Raw genomic sequence first — 18,752 nt, 5'->3', positions numbered from 1 at the left:
ATGAATGAACCTCACCCTGGGAGAACAATCTTCATGACCATGGTATCTCCTATACAAAATAAGTATGATTTGGGATAGGGCTGGGGAGGGCCGCTGCTCAGGCACATCTCTGTCAAGTAAAGGAGATTCAACTGAGGCAGCACAAGGGAACTCTCATCTGGGGACAACAACTGCAGGGAGAACACATATTTTCAGATGAACATGGGAGGGCAGAAGGCTGCCTAATACTGAAGCACCCCCAAACAACAAACCAAATGCAACAACTAGTACAAGCATTCCTGGGGGAAGGCCTGCAGCAGATGGATTTGCATATGGTGATGTCATCCAAGCAGTGGGTCAAAGTTGGCTTCAACCCTCGTCTGCATATGAAAAGAGAAAAGGGGCGTGCAGGGCATGGCGGCCTTTTGCGGCGCTTGGATGACCCCTAGTTCGCATTAAACACCTCCACCCTACTTCGGTGTGGGGCTCATGTTGGCTATGCCCCAGCCCCTGAAGCATTCAAGCTGATTACTTGCAGCAGCTGGGCACTGTAATAGCTCCAGAGCTGCTCTGTAAGGCAAGTAAAAGGGTGTGGGCCCTGCAGCACTACCTGTAGTTCGCATTGTGCGTTGGAAGGCACAAAGTAAGCAGATGGGAGAAGTCAAGATAGTGCGCAAGGGCATAGAAGGGAGCGGCTCAAGAAAAGAGAAGTGGAAACAGACAGCAAACTAGGCTGGAGAAAGACCTGAGACAAAGAGATCTGAATTATACGAGAGCCGACCAGAGGAAACACAAATTATGCAGTCAAGTTTCCCACATTTGGGGAAATCGCAGGAGCAGCACACCCAGAGTGCAATGGGTGAGCCTTGCCCTGGGAGAAGCACCTTCCTGATCATAGTATCTCACCTGGCAGGTAAGTAGGAGTTGGGCTAGAGCTGGGGAGGGTCGCTGCTCGGGCACCCCCCTGTCAAGTGAAGGAGATCCAACTGAGGCAGCACAAGGGAACTCTCGAAAGAAGAACAAGGCTAGAGGAAGATCTGAGACAAAGAAATCTGACTTTTACCAGAGCTGAGCAGAGGAAAGCACAAACACAGTCCCCCACTACCACAAATAATGCAGTCGAGTTTCCCACATTTGGGGAAATCACAGGGGTCAGCATACCCAGAATGCAATGAATGAACCTCACCCTGGGAGAACAATCTTCATGACCATGGTATCTCCTATGCAAAATAAGTATGATTTGGGATAGGGCTGGGGAGGGCCGCTGCTCAGGCACATCTCTGTCAAGTAAAGGAGATTCAACTGAGGCAGCACAAGGGAACTCTCATCTGGGGACAACAACTGCAGGGAGAACACATATTTTCAGATGAACATGGGAGGGCAGAAGGCTGCCTAATACTGAAGCACCCCCAAACAACAAACCAAAGGCAACAACTAGTGCAAGCATTCCTGGGGGAAGGCCTGCAGCATATTGATTTGCATATGGTAATGCCATCCAAGCAGTGGGTCAAAGTTGGCTTCAACCCTCGTCTGCATATGAAAAGAGAAAAGGGGCGTGCAGGGCATGGCGGCCTTTTGCGGCGCTTGGGTGACCCTTAGTTCGCATTAAACACCCCCACCCTCCTTCGGTGTGGGGCTCATGTTGGCAATGCCCCAGCCCCTGAAGCATTCAAGCTGATTTCTTGCAGCAGCTGGGCACTGTAACAGCTCCAGAGCTGCTCTGTGAGGCAAGTAAAAGGGTGTGGGCCCTGCAGCACTACCTGTAGTTTGCATTGTGCGTTGGAAGGCACAAAGTAAGCAGACGGGAGAAGTCAGGATAGTGCGCAAGGGCATAGAAGGGAGCGGCTCAAGAAAAGAGAAGTGGAAACAGACAGCAAACTAGGCTGGAGAGAGACCTGAGACAAAGAGATCTGAATTATACGAGAGCCGACCAGGGGAAACACAAATTATGCAGTCAAGTTTCCCACATTTGGGGAAATCACAGGGGCAGCACACCCAGAGTGCAATGGGTGAGCCTTGCCCTGGGAGAAGCACCTTCATGATCATAGTATCTCACCTGGCAGGTAAGTAGGAGTTGGGCTAGAGCTGCGAAGGGTCGCTGCTCGGGTACCCCCCTGTCAAGTGAAGGAGATCCAACTGAGGCAGCACAAGGGAACTCTCGAAAGAGGAACAAGGCTAGAGGAAGATCTGAGACAAAGAAATCTGATTTTTACCAGAGTTGACCAGAAGAAAGCACAAACACAGTCCCCCACTACCACAAATAATGCAGTTGAGTTTCCCACATTTGGGGAAATCACAGGGGTCAGCATACCCAGAATGCAATGAATGAACCTCACCCTGGGAGAACAATCTTCATGACCATGGTATCTCCTATGCAAAATAAGTATGATTTGGGATAGGGCTGGGGAGGGCCGCTGCTCAGGCACATCTCTGTCAAGTAAAGGAGATTCAACTGAGGCAGCACAAGGGAACTCTCATCTGGGGACAACAACTGCAGGGAGAACACATATTTTCAGATGAACATGGGAGGGCAGAAGGCTGCCTAATACTGAAGCACCCCCAAACAACAAACCAAATGCAACAACTAGTGCAAGCATTCCTGGGGGAAGGCCTGCAGCAGATGGATTTGCATATGGTGATGTCATCCAAGCAGTGGGTCAAAGTTGGCTTCAACCCTCGTCTGCATATGAAAAAAAAAAGGGATGTGCAGGGCATGGCGTCCTTTTGTGGCGCTTGGATGACCCCTAATTCGCATTAAACATCTCCACCCTCCTTCGGTGTGGGGCTCATGTTGGCTATGCCCCAGCCCCTGAAGCATTCAAGATGATTTCTTGCAGCAGCTGGGCACTGTAACAGCTCCAGAGCTGCTCTGTAAAGCATGTAAAAGGGTGTGGGCCCTGCAGCACTACCTGTAGTATGCATTGTGCGTTGGAAGGCACAAAGTAAGCAGACGGGAGAGGTCAGGATAGTGCGCAAGGGCATAGAAGGGAGCGGCTCAAGAAAAGAGAAGTGGAAACAGACAGCAAACTAGGCTGGAGAAAGACCTGAGACAAAGAGATCTGAATTATATGAGAGCCGACCAGAGGAAACACAAATTATGCAGTCAAGTGTCCCACATTTGGGGAAATCGCAGGAGCAGCACACCCAAAGTGCAATGGGTGAGCCTTGCCCTGGGAGAAGCACCTTCCTGATCATAGTATCTCACCTGGCAGGTAAATAGGAGTTGGGCTAGAGCTGGGGAGGGTCGCTGCTCGTGCACCCCCCTGTCAAGTGAAGGAGATCCAACTGAGGCAGCACAAGGAAACTCTCGAAAGAAGAACAAGGCTAGAGGAAGATCTGAGACAAAGAAATCTGACTTTTACCAGAGCTGACCAGAGGAAAGCACAAACACAGTCCCCCACTACCTCAAATAATGCAGTTGAGTTTCCCACATTTGGGGAAATCACAGGGGTCAGCATACCCAGAATGCAATTAATGAACCTCACCCTGGGAGAACAATCTTCATGACCATGGTATCTCCTATGCAAAATAAGTATGATTTGGGATAGGGCTGGGGAGGGCCGCTGCTCAGGCACATCTCTGTCAAGTAAAGGAGATTCAACTGAGGCAGCACAAGGGAACTCTCATCTGGGGACAACAACTGCAGGGAGAACACATATTTTCAGATGAACATGGGAGGGCAGAAGGCTGCCTAATACTGAAGCACCCCCAAACAACAAACCAAATGCAACAACTAGTGCAAGCATTCCTGGGGGAAGGCCTGCAGCAGATTGATTTGCATATGGTAATGCCATCCAAGCAGTGGGTCAAAGTTGGCTTCAACCCTCGTCTGCATATCAAAAAAGAGAAAAGGGGCGTGCAGGGCATGGCGGCCTTTTGCGGCGCTTGGATGACCCCTAGTTCGCATTAAACACCTCCACCCTCCTTCGGTGTGGGGCTCATGTTGGCTATGCCCCAGCCCCTGAAGCATTCAAGCTGATTTCTTGCAGCAGCTGGGCACTGTAACAGCTCCAGAGCTGCTCTGTAAGGCAAGTAAAAGGGTGTGGGCCCTGCAGCACTACCTGTAGTTTGCATTGTGCATTGGAAGGCACAAAGTAAGCAGACGGGAGAAGTCAGGATAGTGCACAAGGGCATAGAAGGGAGCGGCTCAAGAAAAGAGAAGGGGAAACAGACAGCAAACTAGGCTGGAGAGAGACCTGAGACAAAGAGATCTGAATTATACGAGAGCCGACCAGGGGAAACACAAATTATGCAGTCAAGTGTCCCACATTTGGGGAAATTGCAGGTGTAGCACACCCAGAGTGCAATGGGTGAGCCTTGCCCTGGGAGAAGCACCTTCATGATCATAGTATCTCACCTGGCAGGTAAGTAGGAGTTGGGCTAGAGCTGGGGAGGGTCGATGCTCGGGCACCCCCCTGTCAAGTGAAGGAGATCCAACTGAGGCAGCACAAGGGAACTCTTGAAAGAGGAACAAGGCTAGAGGAAGATCTGAGACAAAGAAATCTGACTTTTACCAGAGCTGACCAGAGGAAAGCACAAACACAGTCCCCCTCTACCACAAATAATGCAGTCGAGTTTCCCACATTTGGGGAAATCACAGGGGTCAGCATACCCAGAATGCAATGAATGAACCTCACCCTGGGAGAACAATCTTCATGACCATGGTATCTCCTATGCAAAATAAGTATGATTTGGGATAGGGCTGGGGAGGGCCGCTGCTCAGGCACATCTCTGTCAAGTAAAGGAGATTCAACTGAGGCAGCACAAGGGAACTCTCATCTGGGGACAACAACTGCAGGGAGAACACATATTTTCAGATGAACATGGGAGGGCAGAAGGCTGCCTAATACTGAAGCACCCCCAAACAACAAACCAAATGCAACAACTAGTACAAGCATTCCTGGGGGAAGGCCTGCAGCAGATGGATTTGCATATGGTGATGTCATCCAAGCAGTGGGTCAAAGTTGGCTTCAACCCTCATCTGCATATGAAAAGAGAAAAGGGGCGTGCAGGGCATGGCGGCCTTTTGCGGCGCTTGGATGACCCCTAGTTCGCATTAAACACCTCCACCCTCATTCGGTGTGGGGCTCATGTTGGCTATGCCCCAGCCCCTGAAGCATTCAAGCTGATTTCTTGCAGCAGCTGGACACTGTAACAGCTCCAGAGCTGCTCTGTAAGGCAAGTAAAAGGGTGTGGGCCCTGCAGCACTACCTGTAGTTCGCATTGTGCGTTGGAAGGCACAAAGTAAGCAGACGGGAGAAGTCAGGATAGTGCGCAAGGGCATAGAAGGGAGCGGCTCAAGAAAAGAGAAGTGGAAACAGACAGCAAACTAGGCTGGAGAGAGACCTGAGACAAAGAGATCTGAATTATATGAGAGCCGACCAGGGGAAACACAAATTATGCAGTCAAGTTTCCCACATTTCGGGAAATCAAAGGGGCAGCACACCCAGAGTGCAATGGGTGAGCCTTGCCCTGGGAGAAGCACCTACATGATCATAGTATCTCACCTGGCAGGTAAGTAGGAGTTGGGCTAGAGCTGGGGAGGGTCGCTGCTCGGGCACCCCCCTGTCAAGTTAAGGAGATCCAACTGAGGCAGCACAAGGGAACTCTCGAAAGAAGAACAAGGCTAGAGGAAGATCTGAGACAAAGAAATCTGACTTTTACCAGAGCTGACCAGAGGAAAGCACAAACACAGTCCCCCACTACCACAAATAATGCAGTCGAGTTTCCCACATTTGGGGAAATCACAGGGGTCCTCATACCCAGAATGCAATGAATGAACCTCACCCTGGGAGAACAATCTTCATGACCATGATATCTCCTATGCAAAATAAGTATGATTTGGGATAGGGCTGGGGAGGGCCGCTGCTCAGGCACATCTCTGTCAAGTAAAGGCGATTCAACTGAGGCAGCACAAGGGAACTCTCATCTGGGGACAACAACTGCAGGGAGAACACATATTTTCAGATGAACATGGGAGGGCAGAAGGCTGCCTAATACTGAAGCACCCCCAAACAACAAACCAAATGCAACAACTAGTGTAAGCATTCCTGGGGGAAGGCCTGCAGCAGATGGATTTGCATATGGTGATGTCATCCAAGCAGTGGGTCAAAGTTGGCTTCAACCCTCGTCTGCATATGAAAAGAAAAAAGGGATGTGCAGGGCATGGCGTCCTTTTGTGGCGCTTGGATGACCCTTAATTCGCATTAAACATCTCCACCCTCCTTCGGTGTGGGGCTCATGTTGGCTATGCCCCAGCCCCTGAAGCATTCAAGATGATTTCTTGCAGCAGCTGGGCACTGTAACAGCTCCAGAGCTGTTCTGTAAAGCATGTAAAAGGGTGTGGGCCCTGCAGCACTACCTGTAGTATGCATTGTGCGTTGGAAGGCACAAAGTAAGCAGACGGGAGAGGTCAGGATAGTGCGCAAGGGCATAGAAGGGAGCGGCTCAAGAAAAGAGAAGTGGAAACAGACAGCAAACTAGGCTGGAGAAAGACCTGAGACAAAGAGATCTGAATTATACGAGAGCCGACCAGAGGAAACACAAATTATGCAGTCAAGTTTCCCACATTTGGGGAAATCGCAGGAGCAGCACACCCAGAGTGCAATGGGTGAGCCTTGCCCTGGGAGAAGCACCTTCCTGATCATAGTATCTCACCTGGCAGGTAAGTAGGAGTTGGGCTAGAGCTGGGGAGGGTCGCTGCTCGGGCACCCCCCTGTCAAGTGAAGGAGATCCAACTGAGGCAGCACAAGGGAACTCTCGAAAGAAGAACAAGGCTTGAGGAAGATCTGAGACAAAGAAATCTGACTTTTACCAGAGCTGAGCAGAGGAAAGCACAAACACAGTCCCCCACTACCACAAATAATGCAGTCGAGTTTCCCACATTTGGGGAAATCACAGGGGTCAGCATACCCAGAATGCAATGAATGAACCTCACCCTGGGAGAACAATCTTCATGACCATGGTATCTCCTATGCAAAATAAGTATGATTTGGGATAGGGCTGGGGAGGGCCGCTGCTCAGGCACATCTCTGTCAAGTAAAGGAGATTCAACTGAGGCAGCACAAGGGAACTCTCATCTGGGGACAACAACTGCAGGGAGAACACATATTTTCAGATGAACATGGGAGGGCAGAAGGCTGCCTAATACCGAAGCACCCCCAAACAACAAACCAAATGCAACAACTAGTGCAAGCATTCCTGGGGGAAGGCCTGCAGCAGATTGATTTGCATATGGTAATGCCATCCAAGCAGTGGGTCAAAGTTGGCTTCAACCCTCGTCTGCATATGAAAAGAGAAAAGGGGCGTGCAGGGCATGGCGGCCTTTTGCGGCGCTTGGGTGACCCTTAGTTCGCATTAAACACCTCCACCCTCCTTCGGTGTGGGGCTCATGTTGGCAATGCCCCAGCCCCTGAAGCATTCAAGCTGATTTCTTGCAGCAGCTGGGTACTGTAACAGCTCCAGAGCTGCTCTGTGAGGCAAGTAAAAGGGTGTGGGCCCTGCAGCACTACCTGTAGTTTGCATTGTGTGTTGGAAGGCACAAAGTAAGCAGACGGGAGAAGTCAGGATAGTGCGCAAGGGCATAGAAGGGAGCGGCTCAAGAAAAGAGAAGTGGAAACAGACAGCAAACTAGGCTGGAGAGAGACCTGAGACAAAGAGATCTGAATTATACGAGAGACGACCAGGGTAAACACAAATTATGCAGTCAAGTTTCCCACATTTGGGGAAATCACAGGGGCAGCACACCCAGAGTGCAATGGGTGAGCCTTGCCCTGGGAGAAGCACCTACATGATCATAGTATCTCACCTGGCAGGTAAGTAGGAGTTGGGCTAGAGCTGGGGAGGGTCGCTGCTCGGGTACCCCCCTGTCAAGTGAAGGAGATCCAACTGAGGCAGCACAAGGGAACTCTCGAAAGAGGAACAAGGCTAGAGGAAGATCTGAGACAAAGAAATCTGATTTTTACCAGAGTTGACCAGAAGAAAGCACAAACACAGTCCCCCACTACCACAAATAATGCTGTCGAGTTTCCCACATTTGGGGAAATCACAGGGGTCAGCATACCCAGAATGCAATGAATGAACCTCACCCTGGGAGAACAATCTTCATGACCATGGTATCTCCTATGCAAAATAAGTATGATTTGGGATAGGGCTGGGGAGGGCCGCTGCTCAGGCACATCTCTGTCAAGTAAAGAAGATTCAACTGAGGCAGCACAAGGGAACTCTCATCTGGGGACAACAACTGCAGGGAGAACACATATTTTCAGATGAACATGGGAGGGCAGAAGGCTGCCTAATACTGAAGCACCCCCAAACAACAAACCAAATGCAACAACTAGTGCAAGCATTCCTGGGGGAAGGCCTGCAGCAGATGGATTTGCATATGGTGATGTCATCCAAGCAGTGGGTCAAAGTTGGCTTCAACCCTCGTCTGCATATGAAAAGAAAAAAGGGATGTGCAGGGCATGGTGTCCTTTTGTGGCGCTTGGATGACCCCTCCTTCGGTGTGGGGCTCATGTTGGCTATGCCCCAGCCCCTGAAGCATTCAAGATGATTTCTTGCAGCAGCTGGGCACTGTAACAGCTCCAGAGTTGCTCTGTAAAGCATGTAAAAGGGTGTGGGCCCTGCAGCACTACCTGTAGTATGCATTGTGCGTTGGAAGGCACAAAGTAAGCAGACGGGAGAGGTCAGGATAGTGCGCAACTGCATAGAAGGGAGCGGCTTAAGAAAAGAGAAGTGGAAACAGACAGCAAACTAGGCTGGAGAAAGACCTGAGACAAAGAGATCTGAATTATATGAGAGCCGACCAGAGGAAACACAAATTATGCAGTCAAGTGTCCCACATTTGGGGAAATCGCAGGAGCAGCACACCCAGAGTGCAATGGATGAGCCTTGCCCTGGGAGAAGCACCTTCCTGATCATAGTATCTCACCTGGCAGGTAAATAGGAGTTGGGCTAGAGCTGGGGAGGGTCGCTGCTCGTGCACCCCCCTGTCAAGTGAAGGAGATCCAACTGAGGCAGCACAAGGGAACTCTCGAAAGAAGAACAAGGCTAGAGGAAGATCTGAGACAAAGAAATCTGACTTTTACCAGAGCTGACCAGAGGAAAGCACAAACACAGTCCCCCACTACCACAAATAATGCAGTCGAGTTTCCCACATTTGGGGAAATCACAGGGGTCAGCATACCCAGAATGCAATGAATGAACCTCACCCTGGGAGAACAATCTTCATGACCATGGTATCTCCTATGCAAAATAAGTATGATTTGGGATAGGGCTGGGGAGGGCCGCTGCTCAGGCACATCTCTGTCAAGTAAAGGAGATTCAACTGAGGCAGCACAAGGGAACTCTCATCTGGGGACAACAACTGCAGGGAGAACACATATTTTCAGATGAACATGGGAGGGCAGAAGGCTGCCTAATACTGAAGCACCCCCAAACAACAAACCAAATGCAACAACTAGTGCAAGCATTCCTGGGGGAAGGCCTGCAGCAGATTGATTTGCATATGGTAATGCCATCCAAGCAGTGGGTCAAAGTTGGCTTCAACCCTCGTCTGCATATGAAAAGAGAAAAGGAGCGTGCAGGGCATGGCGGCCTTTTGCGGCGCTTGGATGACCCTTAGTTCGCATTAAACACCTCCACCCTCCTTCGGTGTGGGGCTCATGTTGGCTATGCCCCAGCCCCTGAAGCATTCAAGCTGATTTCTTGCAGCAGCTGGGCACTGTAACAGCTCCAGAGCTGCTCTGTAAGGCAAGTAAAAGGGTGTGGGCCCTGCAGCACTACCTGTAGTTTGCATTGTGCATTGTAAGGCACAAAGTAAGCAGACGGGAGAAGTCAGGATAGTGCGCAAGGGCATAGAAGGGAGCGGCTCAAGAAAAGAGAAGTGGAAATAGACAGCAAACTAGGCTGGAGAGAGACCTGAGACAAAGAGATCTGAATTATACGAGAGCCGACAAGGGGAAACACAAATTATGCAGTCAAGTGTCCCACATTTGGGGAAATTGCAGGAGCAGCACACCCAGAGTGCAATGGGTGAGCCTTGCCCTGGGAGAAGCACCTTCATGATCATAGTATCTCACCTGGCAGGTAAATAGGAGTTGGGCTAGAGCTGGGGAGGGTCGCTGCTCGGGCACCCCCCTGTCAAGTGAAGGAGATCCAACTGAGGCAGCACAAGGGAACTTTCGAAAGACGAACAAGGCTAGAGGAAGATCTGAGACAAAGAAATCTGACTTTTACCAGAGCTGACCAGAGGAAAGCACAAACACAGTCCCCCTCTACCACAAATAATGCAGTCGAGTTTCCCACATTTGGGGAAATCACAGGGGTCAGCATACCCAGAATGCAATGAATGAACCTCACCCTGGGAGAACAATCTTCATGACCATGGTATCTCCTATGCAAAATAGGTATGATTTGGGATAGGGCTGGGGAGGGCCGCTGCTCAGGCACATCTCTGTCAAGTAAAGAAGATTCAACTGAGGCAGCACAAGGGAACTCTCATCTGGGGACAACAACTGCAGGGAGAACACATATTTTCAGATGAACATGGGAGGGCAGAAGGCTGCCTAATACTGAAGCACCCCCAAACAACAAACCAAATGCAACAACTAGTGCAAGCATTCCTGGGGGAAGGCCTGCAGCAGATTGATTTGCATATGGTGATGTCATCCAAGCAGTGGGTCAAAGTTGGCTTCAACCCTCGTCTGCATATGAAAAGAAAAAAGGGATGTGCAGGGCATGGTGTCCTTTTGTGGCGCTTGGATGACCCCTCCTTCGGTGTGGGGCTCATGTTGGCTATGCCCCAGCCCCTGAAGCATTCAAGATGATTTCTTGCAGCAGCTGGGCACTGTAACAGCTCCAGAGTTGCTCTGTAAAGCATGTAAAAGGGTGTGGGCCCTGCAGCACTACCTGTAGTATGCATTGTGCGTTGGAAGGCACAAAGTAAGCAGACGGGAGAGGTCAGGATAGTGCGCAACTGCATAGAAGGGAGCGGCTTAAGAAAAGAGAAGTGGAAACAGACAGCAAACTAGGCTGGAGAAAGACCTGAGACAAAGAGATCTGAATTATATGAGAGCCGACCAGAGGAAACACAAATTATGCAGTCAAGTGTCCCACATTTGGGGAAATCGCAGGAGCAGCACACCCAGAGTGCAATGGATGAGCCTTGCCCTGGGAGAAGCACCTTCCTGATCATAGTATCTCACCTGGCAGGTAAATAGGAGTTGGGCTAGAGCTGGGGAGGGTCGCTGCTCGTGCACCCCCCTGTCAAGTGAAGGAGATCCAACTGAGGCAGCACAAGGGAACTCTCGAAAGAAGAACAAGGCTAGAGGAAGATCTGAGACAAAGAAATCTGACTTTTACCAGAGCTGACCAGAGGAAAGCACAAACACAGTCCCCCACTACCACAAATAATGCAGTCGAGTTTCCCACATTTGGGGAAATCACAGGGGTCAGCATACCCAGAATGCAATGAATGAACCTCACCCTGGGAGAACAATCTTCATGACCATGGTATCTCCTATGCAAAATAAGTATGATTTGGGATAGGGCTGGGGAGGGCCGCTGCTCAGGCACATCTCTGTCAAGTAAAGGAGATTCAACTGAGGCAGCACAAGGGAACTCTCATCTGGGGACAACAACTGCAGGGAGAACACATATTTTCAGATGAACATGGGAGGGCAGAAGGCTGCCTAATACTGAAGCACCCCCAAACAACAAACCAAATGCAACAACTAGTGCAAGCATTCCTGGGGGAAGGCCTGCAGCAGATTGATTTGCATATGGTAATGCCATCCAAGCAGTGGGTCAAAGTTGGCTTCAACCCTCGTCTGCATATGAAAAGAGAAAAGGGGCGTGCAGGGCATGGCGGCCTTTTGCGGCGCTTGGATGACCCTTAGTTCGCATTAAACACCTCCACCCTCATTCGGTGTGGGGCTCATGTTGGCTATGCCCCAGCCCCTGAAGCATTCAAGCTGATTTCTTGCAGCAGCTGGGCACTGTAACAGCTCCAGAGCTGCTCTGTAAGGCAAGTAAAAGGGTGTGGGCCCTGCAGCACTACCTGTAGTTTGCATTGTGCATTGTAAGGCACAAAGTAAGCAGACGGGAGAAGTCAGGATAGTGCGCAAGGGCATAGAAGGGAGCGGCTCAAGAAAAGAGAAGTGGAAATAGACAGCAAACTAGGCTGGAGAGAGACCTGAGACAAAGAGATCTGAATTATACGAGAGCCGACAAGGGGAAACACAAATTATGCAGTCAAGTGTCCCACATTTGGGGAAATTGCAGGAGCAGCACACCCAGAGTGCAATGGGTGAGCCTTGCCCTGGGAGAAGCACCTTCATGATCATAGTATCTCACCTGGCAGGTAAATAGGAGTTGGGCTAGAGCTGGGGAGGGTCGCTGCTCGGGCACCCCCCTGTCAAGTGAAGGAGATCCAACTGAGGCAGCACAAGGGAACTCTCGAAAGAGGAACAAGGCTAGAGGAAGATCTGAGACAAAGAAATCTGACTTTTACCAGAGCTGACCAGAGGAAAGCACAAACACAGTCCCCCTCTACCACAAATAATGCAGTCGAGTTTCCCACATTTGGGGAAATCACAGGGGTCAGCATACCCAGAATGCAATGAATGAACCTCACCCTGGGAGAACAATCTTCATGACCATGGTATCTCCTATGCAAAATAGGTATGATTTGGGATAGGGCTGGGGAGGGCCGCTGCTCAGGCACATCTCTGTCAAGTAAAGGAGATTCAACTGAGGCAGCACAAGGGAACTCTCATCTGGGGACAACAACTGCAGGGAGAACACATATTTTCAGATGAACATGGGAGGGCAGAAGGCTGCCTAATACTGAAGCACCCCCAAACAACAAACCAAATGCAACTACTAGTACAAGCATTCCTGGGGGAAGGTCTGCAGAAGACGGATTTGCATACAGTGATGTCATCCAAGCAGTGGGCCAAAGTTGGCTGGAACCCTCATCTGCATATGAAAAGAGAAAAGGGGTATGCAGGGCATGGCGGCCTTTTGCGGCGCTTGGATGACCCTTAGTTCGCATTAAACACCCCCACCCTCCTTCGGTGTGGGGCTCATGTTGGCAATGCCCCAGCCCCTGAAGCATTCCAGCTGATTTCTTGCAGCAGCTGGGCACTGTAACAGCTCCAGAGCTGCTCTGTAAGGCAACTAAAAGGGTGTGGGCCCTGCAGCACTACCTGTAGTTCGCATTGTGCGTTGGAAGGCACAAAGTAAGCAGACAGGAGAAGTCAGGATAGTGCGCAAGGGCATAGAAGGGAGCAGCTCAAGAAAAGAGAAGTGGAAACAGACAGCAAACTAGGCTGGAGAGAGACCTGAGACAAAGAGATCTGAATTATACGAGAGCCGACCAGAGGAAACACAAATTATGCAATCAAGTGTCCCACATTTGGGGAAATCGCAGGAGCAGCACACCCAGAGTGCAATGGGTGAGCCTTGCCCTGGGAGAAGCACCTTCCTGATCATAGTATCTCACCTGGCAGGTAAGTAGGAGTTGGGCTAGAGCTGGGGAGGGTCGCTGCTCGGGCACCCCCCTGTCAAGTGAAGGAGATCCAACTGAGGCAGCACAAGGGAACTCTCGAAAGAAGAACAAGGCTAGAGGAAGATCTGAGACAAAGAAATCTGACTTTTACCAGAGCTGACCAGAGGAAAGCACAAACACAGTCCCCCACTACCACAAATAATGCAGTCGAGTTTCCCACATTTGGGGAAATCACAGGGGTCAGCATACCCAGAATGCAATGAATGAACCTCTCCCTGGGAGAACAATCTTCATGACCATGGTATCTCCTATGCAAAATAAGTATGATTTGGGATATGGCTGGGGAGGGCCGCTGCTCAGGCATATCTCTGTCAAGTAAAGGAGATTCAACTGAGGCAGCACAAGGGAACTCTCATCTGGGGACAACAACTGCAGGGAGAACACATATTTTCAAATGAACATGGAAGGGCAGAAGGCTGCCTAATACTGAAGCACCCCCAAACAACAAACCAAATGCAACAACTAGTACAAGCATTCCTGGGGGAAGGTCTGCAGAAGACGGATTTGCATACAGTGATGTCATCCAAGCAGTGGGCCAAAGTTGGCTGGAACCCTCATCTGCATATGAAAAGAGAAAAGGGGTATGCAGGGCATGGCGGCCTTTTGCGGCGCTTGGATGACCCTTAGTTCGCATTAAACACCCCCACCCTCCTTCGGTGTGGGGCTCATATTGGCAATGCCCCAGCATTCAAGCTGATTTCTTGCAGCAGCTTGGCACTGTAACAGCTCCAGAGCTGCTCTGTAAGGCAAGTAAAAGGTTGTGGGCCCTGCAGCACTACCTGTAGTTTGCATTGTGCATTGGAAGGCACAAAGTAAGCAGACAGGAGTAGAAGTCAGGATAGTGCACAAGGGTATAGAAGGGAGGGGCTCAAAAAAAAAGAAGTGGAAACAGACAGCAAACTAGGCTGGAGAGAGACCTTAGACAAAGAGATCTGAATTATATGAAAGCCGACCAGTGGAAACACAAATTATGCCGTCAAGTTTCCCACATTTGGGGAAATCACAGGGGCAGCACACCCAGAGTGCAATGGATGAGCCTTGCCCTGGGAGAAGCACCTTCATGATCATAGTATCTCACCTGGCAGGTAAGTAGGAGTTGGGCTAGAGCTGGGGAGGGTCGCTGCTCGGGCACCCCCCTGTCAAGTGAAGGAGATCCAACTGAGGCAGCACAAGGGAACTCTCGAAAGAAGAACAAGGCTAGAGGAAGATCTGAGACAAAGAAATCTGACTTTTACCAGAGCTGACCAGAGGAAAGCACAAACACAGTCCCCCACTACCACAAATAATGCAGTCGAGTTTCCCACATTTGGGGAAATCACAGGGGTCAGCATACCCAGAATGCAATGAATGAACCTCACCCTGGGAGAACAATCTTCATGACCATGGTATCTCCTATGCAAAATAAGTATGATTTGGGATAGGGCTGGGGAGGGCTGCTGCTCAGGCACATCTCTGTCAAGTAAAGGAGATTCAACTGAGGCAGCACAAGGGAACTCTCATCTAGGGACAACAACTGCAGGGAGAACACATATTTTCAGATGAACATGGGAGGGCAGAAGGCTGCCTAATACTGAAGCACCCCCAAACAACAAACCAAATGCAACAACTAGTGCAAGCATTCCTGGGGGAAGGCCTGCAGCAGATGGATTTGCATATGGTGATGTCATCCAAGCAGTGGGTCAAAGTTGGCTTCAACCCTCGTCTGCATATGAAAAGAGAAAAGGGGCGTGCAGGGAATGGCGGCCTTTTGCGGCGCTTGGATGACCCCTAGTTCGCATTAAACACCTCCACCCTCCTTCGGTGTGGGGCTCATGTTGGCTATGCCCCAGCCCCTGAAGCATTCAAGCTGATTTCTTGCAGCAGCTGGGCACTGTAACAGCTCCAGAGCTGCTCTGTAAGGCAAGTAAAAGAGTGTGGGCCCTGCAGCACTACCTGTAGTTCGCATTGTGCGTTGGAAGGCACAAAGTAAGCAGACGGGAGAAGTCAGGATAGTGCGCAAGGGCATAGAAGGGAGCGGCTCAAGAAAAGAGAAGTGGAAACAGACAGCAAACTAGGCTGGAGAGAGACCTGAGACAAAGAGATCTGAATTATACGAGAGCCGACCAGAGGAAACACAAATTATGCAGTCAAGTGTCCCACATTTGGGGAAATCGCAGGAGCAGCACACCCAGAGTGCAATGGGTGAGCCTTGCCCTGGGAGAAGCACCTTCCTGATCATAGTATCTCACCTGGCAGGTAAGTAGGAGTTGGGCTAGAGCTGGGGAGGGTCGCTGCTCGGGCACCCCCCTGTCAAGTGAAGGAGATCCAACTGAGGCAGCACAAGGGAACTCTCGAAAGAAGAACAAGGCTAGAGGAAGATCTGAGACAAAGAAATCTGACTTTTACCAGAGCTGACCAGAGGAAAGCACAAACACAGTCCCCCACTACCACAAATAATGCAGTCGAGTTTCCCACATTTGGGGAAATCACAGGGGTCAGCATACCCAGAATGCAATGAATGAACCTCACCCTGGGAGAACAATCTTCATGACCATGGTATCTCCTATGCAAAATAAGTATGATTTGAGATAGGGCTGGGGAGGGCCGCTGCTCAGGCACATCTCTGTCAAGTAAAGGAGATTCAACTGAGGCAGCACAAGGGAACTCTCATCTGGGGACAACAACTGCAGGGAGAACACATATTTTCAGATGAACATGGGAGGGCAGAAGGCTGCCTAATACTGAAGCACCCCCAAACAACAAACCAAATGCAACAACTAGTGCAAGCATTCCTGGGGGAAGGCCTGCAGCAGATTGATTTGCATATGGTAATGCCATCCAAGCAGTGGGTCAAAGTTGGCTTCAACCCTCGTCTGCATATGAAAAGAGAAAAGGGGCGTGCAGGGCATGGCGGCCTTTTGCGGCGCTTGGAAGACCCCTAGTTCGCATTAAACACCTCCACCCTCCTTCGGTGTGGGGCTCATGTTGGCTATGCCCCAGCCCCTGAAGCATTCAAGCTGATTTCTTGCAGCAGCTGGGCACTGTAACAGCCCCAGAGCTGCTCTGTAAGGCAAGTAAAAGGGTGTGGGCCCTGCAGTACTACCTGTAGTTTGCATTGTGCAATGGAAAGCACAAAGTAAGCAGACGGGAGAAGTCAGGATAGTGCGCAAGGGCATAGAAGGGAGCGGCTCAAGAAAAGAGAAGTGGAAACAGACAGCAAACTAGGCTGGAGAGAGACCTGAGACAAAGAGATCTGAATTATACGAGAGCCGACCAGGGGAAACACAAATTATGCAGTCAAGTTTCCCACATTTGGGGAAATCGCAGGAGCAGCACACCCAGAGTGCAATGGGTGAGCCTTGCCCTGGGAGAAGCACCTTCATGATCATAGTATCTCACCTGGCAGGTAAGTAGGAGTTGGGCTAGAGCTGGGGAGGGTTGCTGCTCGGGTACCCCCCTGTCAAGTGAAGGAGATCCAACTGAGGCAGCGCAAGGGAACTCTAGAAAAAAGAACAAGGCTAGAGGAAGATCTGAGACAAAGAAATCTGACTTTTACCAGAGCTGACCAGAGGAAAGCACAAACACAGTCCCCCACTACCACAAATAATGCAGTCGAGTTTCCTACATTTGGGGAAATCATAGGGGTCAGCATACCCAGAATGCAATGAATGAACCTCACCCTGGGAGAACAATCTTCATGACCATGGTATCTCCTATGCAAAATAAGTATGATTTGGGATAGAGCTGGGGAGGGCCGCTGCTCAGGCACATCTCTGTCAAGTAAAGGAGATTCAACTGAGGCAGCACAAGGGAACTCTCATCTGGGGACAACAACTGCAGGGAGAACACATATTTTCAGATGAACATGGGAGGGCAGAAGGCTGCCTAATACTGAAGCACCCCCAAACAACAAACCAAATGCAACAACTAGTGCAAGCATTCTTGGGGGAAGGCCTGCAGCAGATGGATTTGCATATGGTGATGTCATCCAAGCAGTGGGTCAAAGTTGGCTTCAACCCTCGTCTGCATATGAAAAGAGAAAAGGGGCGTGCAGGGCATGGCGGCCTTTTGCGGCGCTTGGATGACCCCTAGTTCGCATTAAACACCTCCACCCTCCTTCGGTGTGGGGCTCATGTTGGCTATGCCCCAGCCCCTTAAGCATTCAAGCTGATTTCTTGCAGCAGCTGGGCACTGTAACAGCTCCAGAGCTGCTCTGTAAGGCAAGTAAAAGGGTCTCTGTGGCGCAATCAGTTAGTATGTACGGCTATTAACCAAAAGGTTGGTGGTTCAATCCCACCCAGGGACCTAATTGACCTTGTTATCAGATTTTGGTGATCTTAAAGTAGACAAGTCAAAATTTCAAACCCCCTGTTATGGTGTAGGGTACCTGGCCTTCTCTGATGTAATCAGAGTTAGATTTGATTCAGTAATTTTATAAAAACATTTAGGAAGCACAATTTAGCAGTGGGTTGCAGAGAAAAAGAAATATGCTGGCAAAAAAATCAAATTGCGTGATTAAACAGCTCTTCATTTTCTGGCTTTATTTTTATGCTAACAAATTTGTTCTCTGAAAAGTGTCCACAAGGCCAAGTCTCTGATTAACACCTTTGTAGGGATGGTTTTTCACCTATTACTAAATTAAACTTGCTTCATTGGAAAGGCAGCAAGATGCATCCTCATTTCAATGTCTACTGAAATAATACAGGTTGACACCAGGAAACATTAACGCCACTGCATCCTTGCTGCTTTCTCATGTGGAAGTCTGTTTAATGTGAAAACAAGGTGATATCTAATTAGCACACAGGTAAGAAATTACGAAAATCTTTATTTAAGGGTGAAGATGTTTCTCACAAAATTGTTGCCCCAATGCATCATTGAAATTCAAGCTGGAAAGATGATTTTAATATATCACTTGTACATTTTGTATTGCTCTTCTGGTGACAATGTAGTTTTTTTTGTCAATTACCATTTTAATAATAGGGTAAAGAAAATTAAGTGGATTTTTGAAAGAAAACTATACTGTCAATATACTATTAAAACAAATTAAAATGGTAAAAGTTATTGTACTTTAAGTAAAAATAAAAGAGCAAAAATATCAATCCCAGTTTTGATTACTTAAATTAACAAAAAAAAGCTCTTCTACTTCTAACTTCTGGTACATAAAAGAATATGTGTAAAAATTAAATGTACAGTACCAAGAAAAGGGTGTTGATAGTTTAAA

At 49.4% G+C, this 18,752-nt stretch overlaps 27 non-coding genes and 3 pseudogenes across 27 annotated transcripts; all 30 read right to left on the bottom strand.

Moving 5' to 3' along the window:
- Positions 1-737: 737 nt before the first annotated feature.
- LOC135042087 (U1 spliceosomal RNA) lies at positions 738-900 on the bottom strand. Its single transcript, XR_010235420.1, has one exon. It is a non-coding gene; the product is annotated as a U1 spliceosomal RNA (small nuclear RNA).
- Positions 901-1,052: 152 nt separating this feature from the next.
- LOC135042063 (U1 spliceosomal RNA) lies at positions 1,053-1,216 on the bottom strand. The gene has a single exon (XR_010235397.1). It is a non-coding gene; the product is annotated as a U1 spliceosomal RNA (small nuclear RNA).
- Positions 1,217-1,887: 671 nt separating this feature from the next.
- LOC135042094 (U1 spliceosomal RNA) lies at positions 1,888-2,050 on the bottom strand. Its single transcript, XR_010235427.1, has one exon. It is a non-coding gene; the product is annotated as a U1 spliceosomal RNA (small nuclear RNA).
- A 152-nt stretch (positions 2,051-2,202) lies between these two features.
- Positions 2,203-2,366, bottom strand: LOC135042070 (U1 spliceosomal RNA). Its single transcript, XR_010235403.1, has one exon. It is a non-coding gene; the product is annotated as a U1 spliceosomal RNA (small nuclear RNA).
- A 670-nt stretch (positions 2,367-3,036) lies between these two features.
- Positions 3,037-3,199, bottom strand: LOC135042034 (U1 spliceosomal RNA). The gene has a single exon (XR_010235375.1). It is a non-coding gene; the product is annotated as a U1 spliceosomal RNA (small nuclear RNA).
- Positions 3,200-3,351: 152 nt separating this feature from the next.
- Positions 3,352-3,515, bottom strand: LOC135042081 (U1 spliceosomal RNA). Its single transcript, XR_010235414.1, has one exon. It is a non-coding gene; the product is annotated as a U1 spliceosomal RNA (small nuclear RNA).
- Positions 3,516-4,188: 673 nt separating this feature from the next.
- On the bottom strand, positions 4,189-4,351 carry LOC135042032 (U1 spliceosomal RNA). Its single transcript, XR_010235372.1, has one exon. It is a non-coding gene; the product is annotated as a U1 spliceosomal RNA (small nuclear RNA).
- Positions 4,352-4,503: 152 nt separating this feature from the next.
- LOC135042065 (U1 spliceosomal RNA) lies at positions 4,504-4,667 on the bottom strand. The gene has a single exon (XR_010235399.1). It is a non-coding gene; the product is annotated as a U1 spliceosomal RNA (small nuclear RNA).
- A 692-nt stretch (positions 4,668-5,359) lies between these two features.
- LOC135042050 (U1 spliceosomal RNA) lies at positions 5,360-5,501 on the bottom strand (annotated as a pseudogene).
- Positions 5,502-5,653: 152 nt separating this feature from the next.
- LOC135042083 (U1 spliceosomal RNA) lies at positions 5,654-5,817 on the bottom strand. Its single transcript, XR_010235416.1, has one exon. It is a non-coding gene; the product is annotated as a U1 spliceosomal RNA (small nuclear RNA).
- A 671-nt stretch (positions 5,818-6,488) lies between these two features.
- Positions 6,489-6,651, bottom strand: LOC135042086 (U1 spliceosomal RNA). Its single transcript, XR_010235419.1, has one exon. It is a non-coding gene; the product is annotated as a U1 spliceosomal RNA (small nuclear RNA).
- Positions 6,652-6,803: 152 nt separating this feature from the next.
- LOC135042062 (U1 spliceosomal RNA) lies at positions 6,804-6,967 on the bottom strand. The gene has a single exon (XR_010235396.1). It is a non-coding gene; the product is annotated as a U1 spliceosomal RNA (small nuclear RNA).
- Positions 6,968-7,638: 671 nt separating this feature from the next.
- Positions 7,639-7,801, bottom strand: LOC135042041 (U1 spliceosomal RNA). Its single transcript, XR_010235377.1, has one exon. It is a non-coding gene; the product is annotated as a U1 spliceosomal RNA (small nuclear RNA).
- Positions 7,802-7,953: 152 nt separating this feature from the next.
- On the bottom strand, positions 7,954-8,117 carry LOC135042077 (U1 spliceosomal RNA). The gene has a single exon (XR_010235410.1). It is a non-coding gene; the product is annotated as a U1 spliceosomal RNA (small nuclear RNA).
- A 646-nt stretch (positions 8,118-8,763) lies between these two features.
- LOC135042045 (U1 spliceosomal RNA) lies at positions 8,764-8,926 on the bottom strand. Its single transcript, XR_010235382.1, has one exon. It is a non-coding gene; the product is annotated as a U1 spliceosomal RNA (small nuclear RNA).
- A 152-nt stretch (positions 8,927-9,078) lies between these two features.
- Positions 9,079-9,242, bottom strand: LOC135042061 (U1 spliceosomal RNA). Its single transcript, XR_010235395.1, has one exon. It is a non-coding gene; the product is annotated as a U1 spliceosomal RNA (small nuclear RNA).
- Positions 9,243-9,940: 698 nt separating this feature from the next.
- Positions 9,941-10,076, bottom strand: LOC135042038 (U1 spliceosomal RNA; annotated as a pseudogene).
- Positions 10,077-10,228: 152 nt separating this feature from the next.
- Positions 10,229-10,392, bottom strand: LOC135042075 (U1 spliceosomal RNA). The gene has a single exon (XR_010235408.1). It is a non-coding gene; the product is annotated as a U1 spliceosomal RNA (small nuclear RNA).
- A 646-nt stretch (positions 10,393-11,038) lies between these two features.
- LOC135042044 (U1 spliceosomal RNA) lies at positions 11,039-11,201 on the bottom strand. The gene has a single exon (XR_010235380.1). It is a non-coding gene; the product is annotated as a U1 spliceosomal RNA (small nuclear RNA).
- A 152-nt stretch (positions 11,202-11,353) lies between these two features.
- On the bottom strand, positions 11,354-11,517 carry LOC135042060 (U1 spliceosomal RNA). Its single transcript, XR_010235394.1, has one exon. It is a non-coding gene; the product is annotated as a U1 spliceosomal RNA (small nuclear RNA).
- A 698-nt stretch (positions 11,518-12,215) lies between these two features.
- Positions 12,216-12,351, bottom strand: LOC135042037 (U1 spliceosomal RNA; annotated as a pseudogene).
- Positions 12,352-12,503: 152 nt separating this feature from the next.
- Positions 12,504-12,667, bottom strand: LOC135042074 (U1 spliceosomal RNA). Its single transcript, XR_010235407.1, has one exon. It is a non-coding gene; the product is annotated as a U1 spliceosomal RNA (small nuclear RNA).
- A 671-nt stretch (positions 12,668-13,338) lies between these two features.
- On the bottom strand, positions 13,339-13,501 carry LOC135042030 (U1 spliceosomal RNA). The gene has a single exon (XR_010235370.1). It is a non-coding gene; the product is annotated as a U1 spliceosomal RNA (small nuclear RNA).
- A 152-nt stretch (positions 13,502-13,653) lies between these two features.
- Positions 13,654-13,817, bottom strand: LOC135042068 (U1 spliceosomal RNA). The gene has a single exon (XR_010235401.1). It is a non-coding gene; the product is annotated as a U1 spliceosomal RNA (small nuclear RNA).
- A 665-nt stretch (positions 13,818-14,482) lies between these two features.
- Positions 14,483-14,645, bottom strand: LOC135042048 (U1 spliceosomal RNA). Its single transcript, XR_010235385.1, has one exon. It is a non-coding gene; the product is annotated as a U1 spliceosomal RNA (small nuclear RNA).
- Positions 14,646-14,797: 152 nt separating this feature from the next.
- On the bottom strand, positions 14,798-14,961 carry LOC135042059 (U1 spliceosomal RNA). The gene has a single exon (XR_010235393.1). It is a non-coding gene; the product is annotated as a U1 spliceosomal RNA (small nuclear RNA).
- A 671-nt stretch (positions 14,962-15,632) lies between these two features.
- On the bottom strand, positions 15,633-15,795 carry LOC135042091 (U1 spliceosomal RNA). The gene has a single exon (XR_010235424.1). It is a non-coding gene; the product is annotated as a U1 spliceosomal RNA (small nuclear RNA).
- Positions 15,796-15,947: 152 nt separating this feature from the next.
- Positions 15,948-16,111, bottom strand: LOC135042058 (U1 spliceosomal RNA). The gene has a single exon (XR_010235392.1). It is a non-coding gene; the product is annotated as a U1 spliceosomal RNA (small nuclear RNA).
- Positions 16,112-16,782: 671 nt separating this feature from the next.
- Positions 16,783-16,945, bottom strand: LOC135042089 (U1 spliceosomal RNA). Its single transcript, XR_010235422.1, has one exon. It is a non-coding gene; the product is annotated as a U1 spliceosomal RNA (small nuclear RNA).
- A 152-nt stretch (positions 16,946-17,097) lies between these two features.
- LOC135042079 (U1 spliceosomal RNA) lies at positions 17,098-17,261 on the bottom strand. Its single transcript, XR_010235412.1, has one exon. It is a non-coding gene; the product is annotated as a U1 spliceosomal RNA (small nuclear RNA).
- Between the last annotated feature and the right edge of the window lie 1,491 nt (positions 17,262-18,752).

Source organism: Pseudophryne corroboree, unplaced genomic scaffold (genome assembly GCF_028390025.1).
Source record: "Pseudophryne corroboree isolate aPseCor3 unplaced genomic scaffold, aPseCor3.hap2 scaffold_814, whole genome shotgun sequence".
Classification (NCBI taxonomy): Eukaryota; Metazoa; Chordata; class Amphibia; order Anura; family Myobatrachidae; genus Pseudophryne; species Pseudophryne corroboree.
The sequence above is the reverse complement of the archived record's forward strand: the minus strand, read 5'-3'. Positions and strand labels throughout refer to the sequence as shown.